We start from the raw sequence: 14,746 nt of genomic DNA on the forward strand, positions 1-14,746 counted from the left end.
CATTTCTTTCTAGTTTCCTCCTTTCCCCACAAGAAGTCTCTTTGAATGTCTCTGATTTGCTCTAAGACACCTTTTGGAGCTAGGAGAGCTGATAACATAAAAACTGGGATGGATTGAAGAACAACCTTTGTCAGAACTAACCTACCGGCCAGGTTCAAGGCACGGAAGGTCCACTTATTTACTCTATCCTGCATCTTATTAAGTACTGTTTCCCAAATAATCTTATGCATGGGTCTGGCAGTAAGAGGAATTCCTAAATATTTAGAGGGGAGGGAATCCCGTTGAAATCCAAGAATTCTCGAGATGTTTCTTTGGATGGAAATGTTAGTGTTGAAGAAGAAGATTTTTGATTTAGAGAGGTTGACTTCCATACCTGTAGCCATGGCAAAATCTTTGAGAATTTTTTTGAAGGCCAAAGCCTCTTTGACTGTAGGAACCCCTTGCAGTAAGGTATCATCAACAAATTGTTGATGAGTCAGCACAGAGCCGTTCTCAGAAATTTGAAGACCCCTAATTTTACCCATATCCTTGGCCTGCTTAATGGATCTCCCAAGCCCTTCCATCATAAGAATAAAGAGGAATGGAGAAAGAGGGTCTCCCTGTCTGAGGCCTCTAGAAGGAATGAAGATTTCTGAGGGGGATCCATTAACTAGAATGGAAAAGCTGGAGGAGGACACCAGTGCCATAACCCATCTGACCTAGTTGTGGTCGAACCCAAAGGCATAGAGAACCTTCTTGATATAATTCCAATTCACCTTGTCATACACTTTGGCAATGTCCAATTGCATGAGTATCCCCGCTTGTTTTTTGTTGGTTAGCGTGTGCACCACCTCGTGTGCTTGAATAATGTTGTCCAGAATCTGTCTGCCCTCCACAAATCCTGATTGTTCTTCAGACACTAGTGAGGGGAGGAGAGGTTTGAGTCTATTAGCCACTACTTTGGATATTATCTTGTAAACCACATTACATAAGGCTATAGGTATGTACTTGTTTGTAGATTGAGCAATGTCCTGTTTGGGAATAAGCGAAATAAAGGAGGTGTTGAGGGCTTTCAGGATAGTTTTGCTTTTCCTAGAATCCTCAACCACATTCACAATGTCCTCTTTGACAATATGCCAGCACGCTTTAAAAAAATCCACATTGAACCCATCAGGGCCTGGTGCTTTGCCATTATGCATATCTTTGAGAACCTCACTGACCTCCTCCTCCTCTACTGGTCTATTGAGGTTAAAATTGTCCTCTTTGGACCCTAGTTTGGGGATATGCCCTGTGATTCCCCTGATGGACTGTTCCCTGTCAGGAGTGTCTTCCCGAGTGATGTTCCAGAAATGTTGGACCAACACAGCTTCAATATCTTTATGAGTGGTCTGGATTTCTCCTCCCTCATCTTTAATCATGGAGATTCTGTTGTGAGCTCTGTTAGCTATTGTGGATTTGTGAAAAAATTTGGTGTTCCGTTCTCCTTCCTTAAGCCATTGAATTCTGGATTTTTGTCTCTAAAATATTTCCTCTTGTTTACATAAGTTTTCCCAAACTAGATGGTATTTGTCAACCTGCTCACTCTTATCTTTATCAAATCCATATTTTATCAGATCCTTGTTGAGTTCTAGAATTTTGATTTCCACTGATTGTTTCTCCTCAAAAATGTTACCAAAATCTTTCTGGTTCCATTCCTTTAGTCTAGACTTAATGTGCTTAAGTCTTTTATGAAGAAGAAACATCTTAGATCCTTGTATTTGCAAGTCTTCAACCCACCATTTTTCAATGTTACTAATGAAATCCGAGTGGGAGAGCCAGATGTTTTCGAATCTGAAGGGTCTATTCTTGGGAGAATCTATACCCTTGATTTCCAGCTAAATCGGCCAGTGATCCGAACCTCCAAAAGGAAGCACTCTGGCTGTTATTTCACTATTTAGAAACATTAATTCCTCTGATATCATGAACCTGTCCAACTTAGACACTACCTGCACCTCCCCTCCTCTTTTATTGTTCCATGTAAAAAGGCCATTGCTTGAATTTGACTCAATGAAATTCATATTGTCTGTAAATAATTGAAACGATAAGGAGTCTTTTTTGAGCACTCTGGAACCTCATTTTTTTCTGAGAGACTTTTGATCATGTTAAAATATCCTCCCAAGATCCAAGGCATTCCCGCCTGTCTGCTTTTGAGGTCACTAAGGGCTTCTAACAATCTGAGTTTATCCTCTAATTTTTGAGGACCGTAAACATTTGTTACTAGGAATGTTTCCGAAACCCCAACAGGTTGAATGACCACTGAAAGATAATTTCTTGATGCCTCTGCATCCAAAATGCTGATCCTTTGGGGATTCCAAAGAGTAAGAATACCCCCCGCTGTGTTCTCTGCTTTAACCTCTAGAAACTCATATCTCATGAGCCATTTACTGTGTATAAGTTTTATTTTCTGAATGGAACATTTAGTTTCCTGGATGAAAATCATGTTCGGCATATCTTGCTTCATTCTAGAACTAAGCAATCTTTGTTTTTTTTTACTTCCTTAACCTCTGATATTCCAAGATGTAAATTTCATATTTAAAGATTTGTAAAGGAGTAACTGGTTAGGTATTTCATCTTACCCGAATCTATCATTAGCTTTCCACATTCCATCAAAAGTTCCTTCTGCTTTTTCCAGCCTCTCTTTTTACCAGCATTTCTAGGAGCTAGTCTCGGGGATGGTTTCATTGTTTTCACTCCTTTGATTTCTAGCTTGTCAGTGGTTATTCCTGTTTTTGACCCTCTTTCCTGAGTCTTCCATAAAAACAACTGCTATATTCTGTTGCAGTCCTCTTGGGGTAGTGAATCTATCCCTCCTTTGGTTCCCTACATCAAGAACCCTTCCAGATCTAAATGTTCCTTCTCTAGAATTTCTTGCAGTTCATGGTCTTCCTGATCTGTTTCACTTTGAGTCATTTCCATATCCATTTTTGCTTTAGTCTCCCTATTCATAGTTTCTTGCCTGTTGCAAATCTCTTGTGTTATGTTGTAGTTCTCCCCCTCCTCTTGTTCTTTAGGTCCTTCCTCCATTGCTTGGTCTACACTTGTCATTTCTTCCTTTTCTTCCAGCACTTGAAACTTGTTTGGGTTGTTCTTTTCCCCCTCGCTGCACTGTTGCCTTGAGCCCTTTCTACCTCCTTTTCCTCTACTTACCACTTTCTGAAAGTTTTCAGAATCCTTCACATTATTAGGTTCTCCTTTATTGTCTGCTCTACTAAGGGGACAGTCTCTAATCAGGTGCCCATGTTCGTGGCATCTACGACATCTGAATGGGATATGCTCATAATCCACCGTTTGGACCCATTCCTCATCAAAAACTTCCAGGATTACTTCATCCGGGAGAGTACCTGATAGATCCATTTCTACACAAATCCTAGCATAGGAAGTATATTTACCCCTTCTTGTGGCTTCCGAAGCTTTCACAAAATGACCTAGTTTATTGCCAATGGCAGCAAGCGACCCATGTTGCCAATAATCGAGAGGTAGGGAGTAGAGCCTTACCCATACAGGTACCGAGGTGAATGTCTCCCTTTCTGGAACGAAATTCATCTTCCACAGCCTCATATAGAGGCTTGCTACTGCGAAAAAATAGGGTTCTCCTTCAAATATTCTATCTTTATCTTCAATGATAGTAAATACCACGATGAAAAAACCCTTTGACCCCAGATGGAGATCAATACTGCCTTTGGGTTTCCAGTGGTATTTGATCCATGTCTGTAATGCCTTTTCAGATGGCCAAATTCCCATGAATTTGCAGATTATGGCGTAAGTCCCCATATGTTCCCTGTGCTCCTGCAGAGCAGGATCATTCAACACCACTCTCGGAGTAATCTCCGTTTTGGGTCTGCACGGTCCCTTTTGATATTTGTCCCTTGTTCCCTGGATTTTGTCTTCTTCCTCTTTGTCCTTTGCGCTACTGTTTTCCTTGGACCTGGCCCCATCTGACTCCTTTTCATTATTTTTCCCCCTCCTCACCAAAACTTTTGACTTTGCCCAGTGGTGACTTGCCTCTGCCGGCAGTTGCTTCCTTATAGGAGGGAGTGGAGCTCCCTCCTCTGTTGCGCTCCATCGGGAGCAACCTTCGAGCCCCTCTGTAACCCTATCTTCGCGTCCTCGAGTTCGCAGTCCCCCTCTCGATTGGAGCCAGCCCCATAGAAGAAGTTATTATCTTATTTATAACTATTTCAAAAATGAAAAATGAAAAATAAAATATCCTTATAACAATTTCAAAAATAAATAAAAATTATAATCTAGAGGCAAATATAATATTACATTTATTCTTAATCCAAAAAAATAATAATACATTTATTTTTAATCCCAAAAAATAAAATACATCCCAAAAAAATAATAATACATTTATTTTTAATCCCAAAAAATAAAATGCAAAATTTACTTATAAAAAGTTAAACATAAAAATTTACAAAATTTACTTAAAAGAAGTTCGGCATAAAATTTATAATATCTTAATTTTTAATCCAAAAAATAAAATGCAAAATTTGCTTATAAAAAGTTAAACATAAAAATTTACAAAATTTACTTAAAAAAAGTTGAGCATAAAATTTATAATATCTTAATTTTAAACTAACTTGTTTAAATAAAAAATAATCAAATTAAAAAATATATATATATAAAACTCTAATTTTTAATAAAAAATAAAAAATTTATTATTAAATAACTAAATTAAATCGACTACACTAAATTGAATTCAATATTTAAAAACCTCTTTATACATTTGTATTTTGCAAAACCATTAACCATCCCAAATTGCAAGGGAAAAAGAAAAACAATAAAAAGTATCTCATTATACTAAAACTCTACTGAAGTGTCTCATTTTTTTGAATAACGTCGGTCAGTTAACTTTGAATAGTTAAAATCACGTCCGCCTGTGACTGAGGTTGCTTTTACCTAGGCGCCCGCATGTTGAATTTAGTAATCTATGGACAAATGGATTTTTCAGGCTACCACTTTTTTACATATATTTTTTTCGCACTATTATATTTGTACAAATTTTTATCAAAACAAATAGTTAATTTCTGCACAATCAAAGCGTTCTAAGGATTTTTCAGGGTGCTCAATCCAAATATGCAGTTAAAAAACCATTTTAAATAATACAAATCAAGATTTAACCTCAATTTTTTCAGCGAGATTCCGTCACTGAAATCTCCAAAAAAACGCACTAAAGACAACTCCAAACAAAAATATCAATAAAAAATTTCTTTGTATTATTTTTTCAGTTATAAATTAAAAAATTATATATTTTCGAAAAAAATCAAAAATATTAATAACAAATTTATATGTGTATTATTTTTTAAGTTGTAAATTAAAAAATAATATATTTTTAAATATAAAATTATATATTTTTGAAAAAAAACAAAAATATTAATAAAAAATTTATATGTGTATTATTTTTTAAGTTGTAAATTAAAAAATAATATATTTTTAAATATATAAATAAATCTAATATTTGGTTTAGAATTTCAAATTTATCATAGTTATTTTATATGAATGTTTATATTTTAAGTTCATAAATAGATTATCATTAAAACATAAAATTTTAATAATATTAAGAGAAATATCTCTATATATATATAAAATAAAGTGGAGAAATATCGGCTCTAAAGAGAAAACCGTAATAATATAAAGAAGAATAAATATATAATATTTTAATAAATTAAAAAAAATGATGATGATGATGGTTAATGTCCACTGAGATCAAATTTTGGTCTATCGGACCTAAAGAAACGAACTATTTAGTTTGATTTAAGATTTTATTCCTTTGCTCAAAAATCTTGGTGAGAAACCTCCGAGCTCACTATGATTTTGACATCGTAAAAGGCTAGGAAGATTAGTATTGGAACAAAAATTATGAACTGAGATCTAATGTGGTTGTATGCACGACACTCTAAGAGGAAGTGATTTTCATCCTTGATGTTCATATTCTCACAGAGATGGCAAGTCCTTTCCATCCATGGTGTTTTAGAAACTGCCCAACTCCTCGTTTCACTATGGAGAGGAAGTGATTTTCATCCTCGATGTTCATATTCTCACAGAGATGGCAGATCCTTTCCATCCATGGTGTTTTAGGAACTGCCCAACACCCCGTTTCACTATGGAGCTCATGAGAGTTCATTCTAATCTTGGCTATATTAATTTTCTCCTTTGAGCTAGTTAAAACATAGAGATACTTTGATCTTCTAGGGTGGGGTTGATGACCTCCTTATAATATCTTAATTTTCTTTTAGCTGCTAAATCTTTCTCACACCACATTTTTTCTTTGAACTTAGAAGTAACAATATTTCTAATGTTATTAATGTTTTGCAATGCAGCATTTTCGTCCATCTCCCAATGGTTTAACGAGGCCCTGGTGTCTTTATACCAACCTTGTTTGAGCCTTAAGTGGTTTTCGCTGGAATTTAAAGCTAGCTTAGGAAGTCTATGGTCTCCTATGTTATTGAATTTGTGCTTGTACAATATGCTCTCGATAGGGGAAAGACCCACTTCTATAAGGAGAATAGGATAGAGTGTATTTCTTTTAATTTTGAGGTTATAGTTTATAAAACGATTCTGGATTTGTTCAATCTTTCTCTAGGATTCTCTAGAAATGCTGCAACCCCAAACCTCACATCCATATAAGATAACAGGAGTGACTAAAGTTTCAAAGAGGAACTTATTTCTATCCCACATTATGAGGTATGTCGTTTTACAATTATTTTCAAGACCAAAATAAGCTTTCCACCCCCCATTAATCTTTTTCTCAATGCTATAGTTCCAGTGAGCTTGTGATGAATATCAATTCCTAGGTACTTGTAAGAAGACACTTCCTCCAAGTTACTATTGTCATACATAAAATTAGGGTAAGTTTCCTTGTTGGATTTGATAATCATAACTTTTATATTGTCAGTGTTAACAGTCATACCCATGGTAGAGCAGACATCCTTAATAAGTCTAAGTTTCTTATCAAGATCAGATGGGCACCTTGCGAGAATAACAATATTATCAGCATAGAGAAGAAGGATGATGACTATTCTAGCTACGATCGTGTCAGCACAGCCTGTTTCCTCTAAATACCCTTCTAGCTTGTCAATGTAAATGACGAATAGAGTAGGGGAGAAGGGGCCAAAATGTATAACCATAATATTTTTATTACATTGTTAATATATTATTATTAATGTAATAATAATAATACAAATTAATGTTATTATAAGATTATGAAATAATAATATAAAATACTATGAGATTAAAATTATTAATGATATATTGATATTAAGTTAAAAATATTATGATATTGAAATTACATCGTAATAGTATTATAATGATAATAATACTATATTAATGCTATTATACAAAGTTACAAATTAATATTATAATTGATTAATTTTAAGTTAATAATATGTATTAATTTGTATTTTTAATTGATTTTAATATCAGTATTTTAATATTAAACGTAGTGTTTGTTCTGAATTATGCAGAAGCGTGAGGGAAAGAGGAGGAAAAAGGGAATGATAATCTATGGAAAAGGTAAGGGGTAGTTAAACTTCGACGGAGCGGAGCGGAGCGCTTGCGACGTGGGAACCAGGCGAACTACCAACATCCTTTCTCCAGGGGTCCTCATTTGCCCAATCCTGACCCGAGATGTAGATCCTCTGGCGGACGCGTGAATGGTGGGTTTCTTGCGACCCCCCTGAACCAATCAATGGCCTACGCGAGGGCCCTCACCTTTCCGACACGCCCTCCATGCATGCATTGCGAATGTTGGGCTATGGTGTCATAATTTGTGCCAAGTTAGAACTCTTGCTTTTATACCTCAATCGGCTTCTGCACATGTCTTTTTCCACCACCCGGGACTCAGGTGTCTGTATGTTTCGATTCACGCTCTCTTCTCTGTTCCGTCAACTTTTCCCATATCTCTGCATGGCCTCTTTATTCCTCTTCAGAACATAAGTTTTTATACTCGCGACGCTGGCTAGATGTCTGGTGCATGTTTCATCTGGAGCTCACGTTCGGGGTGTTTCGGCTCTCGCTCCAGGTCAGTTTTTGCTTATCTCAACATTGCTCTCAGTTTCATACTTTCTTCCCATTTCTGTTATTAGATTTCATAGGATGATCTTTCTGTTTACCATATGACATGTCTGTATGATATCTACCCGTTTTATTTCATGCTTAAGCGTTATATGAGCCACAGTGCATCAATCTCTGGTTTTGATGAAGAGATCTCAGGATGATAAAAGCACTTCTTCTTAGACTTAGAAATCTAATTGTCATATATAAACCTTGCACAGATGTAAGGTTTAAAATAGGATATTGGTGGTGCATCTTCAAGGTTTATTGTTGTTGTTTGGGCTGTGATGAACCTTCTTCATAGCATATAGCGTTCTCCAGAGGTCTCGAAATCGAGCCCCCCGGACCCTGGCCAGTTTCTCTGTTCTATCCTCCCCTCCGGAATTTTTTCCGATGGCCGGTCATGTTCTTGTCCTTTCCCGGATTTTTTCAAATTGGTCCTGGTTTTATGTTTTGAGTTAAGTCTCCTTAAATCCTTGTACGAGTCCTATCAACCAAATCCTAAATATATCCTTTTTGGGGTCCTTGGCGGCATAGATGTCACTCTCTGTACATCCTCTGCAGGCTGATCCTTTATGAATTGTTCTAGTCTCTCTCTCACAGTGTCCTTCTTCTGTACCCCCATCCGCCTTGATATTTATTTCCCATAGGACGAGGTTGGCATCGATTGTCAGGTTCCATTTGATTTTGGGTACTTTTCTGGATTTGGATCTATCCAGACTGTCTTCATATCCCGAGGTAAGTTTTTGGCGGTGCATGGAGGGGGTCTCTGACGCTATTGCCACGGATGACCTTATCAAAGCCACCGTGGAGGCTGAGCAAGCATGGGGTGCTGCCTCTTTGGCAGGGGATTGGAAATCAACTCTAAATGACTTGGTGGTCAAGCCATCCACACAGAAATATGATTCGTCCACCCTGAAAGATGTAGAGGTGTCACAGGAAGGTAGGAGCATCGGGGGTAAAATTCCCAGCTATAACAAGATGCACAAGCCTGTCAAAACTTCTCCCCCCCCGCCGGCGATAAGAATCGAGAGTGCGCATCTTGATGACAGGATAGAGAGCTTGCAGAACCTTGCTCTTATTGGAAAGTGGCATTTCCCCGAAATGTCCGATTCTGACATGAGGAAATGGCTTGCGAATTTCTGGAAACCAGTCATTGGCTATGTTCCGGTCATATCAAGCCTAATGAGAGAGTGGTATTGTTTCCACTTCTTAAGTGTTGCTAACGCTGACGCCATCCAGAGTCGGCCATGGGTTTTCAAAAGGAGTTTTCTTGCCCTGTATAGATGGTATATCGGCTTTAATCCTCTGAAAAACACCCCCATGAATAATCTTATTTGGGTTAAATGCCCAAACCTTCCCCTAGAGCTCTGGTCCATTGAAACTCTGGAGGTGATTGGCAATGCTATAGGACGTTTCATCTACGTCGATCCTTGGTGTCTGGGTGAAAAGGATAAAAGAATCGCCTGGATTCTCATTCAAAAGCCGTTTAGGGGAGGTTATCCTGACCATATCGAGATTACTTGGAAAAACCAGGTCATTAATCAGAGATTGGATTTCTGGGGTATACCTTTTAGGTGTGCCGCTTGTCGCAAAATGGGCCACTTAGTTAAAAATTGCCCCAGTGTCAAATTGTATGGTTTCAAACGGGACAGGCAAAAGACGTTCGGAAACGACTTACCATCTTCTCCATCCTCCCCGAGAATCCCGTTTCACTGTCCCAGAAATTCTGCGTCCCCACGTGTTCAATCTTTGGATCTGTCTTTGCCCCCTGATTCCATCCCTGACTGTCCGATTACTTCAAATAGCCCTGTCATTTGCAGTCTTTCTGGGATCCAAAGATCCCCCATTCCTGAGCTGAGAGAGGATAGGCCTGTCCCATCACCATGTCCCATGAACTAGAAGGAGTTCTTACCTGACTCTCATCATTTTCTTTCTAAGGGAGAAGACTTTTCCGTGGGTTTTATCCCCATTCCTATCTCATCCTCATCTCCGCAACCTGATCTAGCTAGCCCGGGCCACAATAGAGGAAAGGAGCCGTGTGTCTTGCCTACCCCCTTAAATTCCCCAGCCTCATCCCCTGTCAATCCCTATGACAGTGATCTGGATCACTTGCTTAACAAGAAATCCCTCGAACTGGAGCCGCTTACGATACACAAGCCCGGGAACATTGCAATGCCTGTCATCAGCCCGGACTTGGCAAGGAATATAACAGTCCGGAAGAAGGGTAGGGGCGGCAGCAGACACTTTAGAGGGAGAATTACAGTTATAGATAGAGGAATCAGAAACTTGTCTTTGGTTGAGGTGCCCATCTATGATTTGCCTGATTCACAGCCCCTTAGAGACAGCTTGGATGGCGAATCATCTAAATGATCCCTATTATCTCTCTGAATATTAGGGGTCTTGGCATTGATCCCCAATACATAACGCTAACAAATTTCTTTTTCTATTCCAGGGCTAGTATAATCCTCATCCAGGAAACAATGCACAACCGGGAGGACACTTTATCTTATTTCAGGAAAATGCTTCCTACATGGTATATGGTTGCAACAGAGGCTCGTGGTTTATCAGGGGGCCTGGCTACTCTCTAGGATCCAGTTCGAGTAAGAGCAAAGGCTTACAGGTGTTGTGCAGGGATTATCATTGCGGCTTCCATCAGGGGATGCGACTCTCCCATCAATATTCTTAATATATACGCGCCATACAAAAACCGAGTTCCCTTCTGGAAAAGCATTTTTGCTATAGATCTGTTTGACATCGACCATCTCCTTATTGCTGGCGATCTGAATGCTGCTTTGAGCTCTGAAGAGGTATGGAGCCAGGGGAAGTTAAACAATGCACTTGCTGATTTCATCAATTTAGAGATGCTCAACAGGAATATGGTGGATATTATGCCCGCGGTGATGAAACCGACATGGTCAAATGGCAGAGTCGACAAGGCCTATATAGCTAAAAGAATAGATCGGTTTCTTGTACATATCAGCATCCTTGACAAAATGGGCATGCCAAGCTCAACTGTGGAAAATATTATGGTCTCGGATCACAGACCTATTCTTTTAACATGGCCTGGAAATCAATTCAGAATGGGATACTCTTTTAAGTTTGACAGAGGCCTCCTCCAAGATACAGCTTTCAACGAATATATCCAAAATGCATGGAAAGAGATTAAGGAAAGGGACAAGCTCCACTTCTTCTCAACCTTCAGAGAAAAAATGGCCGAGATCAGGAAGTTGGTAAAAAAATGGCAGATCCAAAAGCGACAGAAAGATAAAAGAGATTTACAGAGGGTTCAACAAGAGCTGGACTCGCTACTGGGATCAACAGATTATGCCTCTTGCTCTTTCGAGATGAAGTGCCGTTTAAGGAATTTGGAGAAGGAAAAATTCATTTTGCTGCAACAGGAGGAAGAAAAATGGAGGCTCAAAAGCAAAGCTTTATGGATTCAGGAAGGCGATAAAAACACCAAGTTCTTTCATAACTATGCAAGTGCAAGAAGAGCCAAAAATTCCATCTGGAAAATAAAGGATGATAAGGGCGGGTATGCTGTCACACAGGAGGATATTACAAAGCAGGCAGTCAGTTTTTTCAAGGAACAGTATTGCAGTAGAAAAGATATTGCTTTCAGGGATATTCTATGGGGCATTGACTTGATTCCGGAAATGTTTGACGATGAGAAGAACGAAGCTCTGTTTCAGCCAATCACAGAAAATGAGCTTTTTGGAGTTATGAAGTCTTTCAAGAAAGACAAATCCCCTGGCCCCGACGGATGGACAATTGATTTCCTGATCCATTTCTTCGACCTCTTCAAATTGGATCTTCTCAGTATGGTGGAAGCATCCAGAATGTCGGGCAACATTCACCACCACACTACATCCACTCTGATTGCCCTTATCCCAAAGAAGGGAGAGCCTGAATCATTCCTTGACTTCAGACCGATTTCTTTATGCAACATAACATTCAAGATCATTACTAAGATTATAGCTGAAAGAATCAAAGTGACGTTGGCATCCTGTCTTTCTCCAAATCAGCATGCTTTTTTAAAAGGTTGCAATATACTAGATGTTGTCGCCAGCACACAGGAGTGCTTACATTCTATGTTCTCACACAATTCAGAAGCTGCTATTATGAAAATCGACCTCCAGAAAGCTTATGATGTTTTGGACTGGGGATTTATGCAAAGTCTCCTGGCGAAAATAGGTCTGAAACCTGGCCCTATTCGATGGATCATGGCATGTATTGAAAATGTTAACTATGCCGTCATAGTTAATGGTGTTCCCTCTCCTTATTTTCGTGCGGAAAGGGGCTTGCGACAGGGCTGCCCACTGTCGCCTCTCCTTTTTATCTTGGCCATGAATTCCTTGAGTTTACACATCAACCGAGCAGTTGAGGAAAAAGCGTATGTTCCGATAAAGATCTGCAAGCAAATCTACATTTCTCATAATCTGTTCGTTGATGACGTCCTGTTATTTGCAATGCTGTCTAGAGCATCTTGGACATGCATTAAAAATATCCTTGACCGCTTCCAAAAGGCGACTGGGCTTATTATTAACAAGGCCAAATCGTTCCTGTATCACAATGACTCCGACCGGGACATGATTTTATGGATCTCACAGCTCTTCGGGATAGAAACTAGATCTTTGACAGATGGAATCAAGTATTTGGGATTCCACCTCAAAGCGAAAGCTTATTCAAAGAACGATTGGAGATGGCTAGTTGAGAGATTTTTTAACAAGATTTCGATGTGGGAACATAGATCTTTATTATCGTTGGGAGGTAGAGTTGTCCTCACCCAATCTGTCTTGATGCAACTGGCGGTTTACTGGGCCCATCTTTTTATTCTCCCGGCCAGTATTATCCATTCCATGAACAGGATTTCCGCCAACTTTATCTGGGGTGCTAAGGCAGACCGAGGCAAAATCCATCTGTCTAAAATGAATCTCTTAACGATGCCAAAAAAGCTCGGGGGTTGGGGTCTGATGGATCAAAGGCTATTCGGAAAGGCTCTGGTTTGCAAAACAATGTGGAGAGGCATCTTCGGCGCAAATCCTTGGAGTGCTATCATTCATCAGAAGTATCAAAAAGGTAGAAGTCTGGAGTTCTGGTTCAGGCTCGGCTCCATTGGAATTAAACAGGGTTCTGCAATTTGGCACAGTTTCAGAAAAATTGAAAAATACTTCTTAAACAATCTGAAATGGAGGATGTTCTCTGGAAGAAAAATCTTCATTGGTATCGACTCATTTGCTGGCTATAGGGGGAATCTCCATGTTCCAGACCCTCTTCTCTTTGTCCTTCACAGAATGGGTATTTTTACTTGGGACAAGATCATTGCGGATTGGAGGGGCCTTGTGCCTTCTCTGAAGGACGCTGCTGAAATTGGCCTACCACCTGCCTTGTTATCACCTTGGGAAAATGTCAAGAATGCTCTAGCTGAAGGAGGGATAAAGCGTGCCGAGCCAGAAGATCATTTAGTATGGTCTCTATCTCATTCTCATTCGACAACGACTGTAAAAGATATCTACTATGATCTTGTTTCCAAAAAGAATATGCCTGCCAGACAGATTTTTCCGTTGCAATGGTGGAAACTCGGTTGTCCTCTCAAAGTGATTATCTTCTCATGGTTAGTTTTCTACAACAAAAACTTAACATGGGAAAACTTGAGGAAGAGGTGGTGGCACGGCCCCAGCAGATGTGTGTTGTGCAACGCTGAGGAGGAGACAAACTTCCACATGTTCTTCAAATGCGTGGCCTCCCAACAAATCTGGTATGAATTGGCTTCTTCTTTACATTTTCCTCACCTGAGTTTCATTTCTATTCATGCAGCTTTTGACTGGTGGGGAAGACAAGAGGAATCTAAGCGTCCAATCCTTCCCATTGTGTTATGGTGTGTCTGGAAATGGAGAAATTTAAAGATTTTTGAAGACACAAATATCTCCTTCAAGACTGTTTTGTTAAGCTTCTCCACTCTCTATGAATCGATCCAAAGATAGGACAAAGAGCTCTACAGGTTCATGGTCTGGAGCGGAACGCAGCGCTTTTGTCGTGGGTGACCAGGGCTTCTATCGGCTTCTTACACCTGGGGAATCAGCTGGCCTGATCTTCTGCATTGTCAAGCTTCCTCCGGCGAATGTGCGAACGGCAGTCGACTAAGATCCGAGTGATATCTCGGGCACATCTCATTCGCTGTTTTTTGGCTATGGTTGTCAATTAGTCCATCCATCAGCATGTTTTGGCATTCTTATGTTTTATATGTTTTTATGTGCTCCGTTTATCTCATATGCTTCTATACGGATGCCCAGTGGTTTTTATATATGTCTCTCATTTTCATGTAAAATCTGTTCAAATCTGTCTTTTTGAGTCTGGTCACCATTTTTATGGGAACCAAAATGCCTCTCTGTACTCTACAGGTCATGTTGCATATATTGCCTCAATATAATTATATCGCTTTTTCTTCTGGAAAAAAAGGGGTAAGAATATGGTAGAATTTAAGATTTTTTAAAAAGGGGAATCTAAGTGTTCGATTTTAATGTTATTGTTTATGTTTCGATTGTTAGAGTTTTTGATGATTTCTAAAACTTTTTCTTAAATAATAGTTTTTCCTGATAATAATTTCAATGTTTTAAAGGTTTATATGGTACTTGATTATGATATATTGTTGAGTAAAAGCTGAAAAGTGAAC

This window comes from Pinus tabuliformis, chromosome 1_1 (genome assembly GCF_031772625.1).
Source record: "Pinus tabuliformis cultivar Carrire ecotype Pingquan chromosome 1_1, CPIR1, whole genome shotgun sequence".
Taxonomy (NCBI): Eukaryota; Viridiplantae; Streptophyta; class Pinopsida; order Pinales; family Pinaceae; genus Pinus; species Pinus tabuliformis.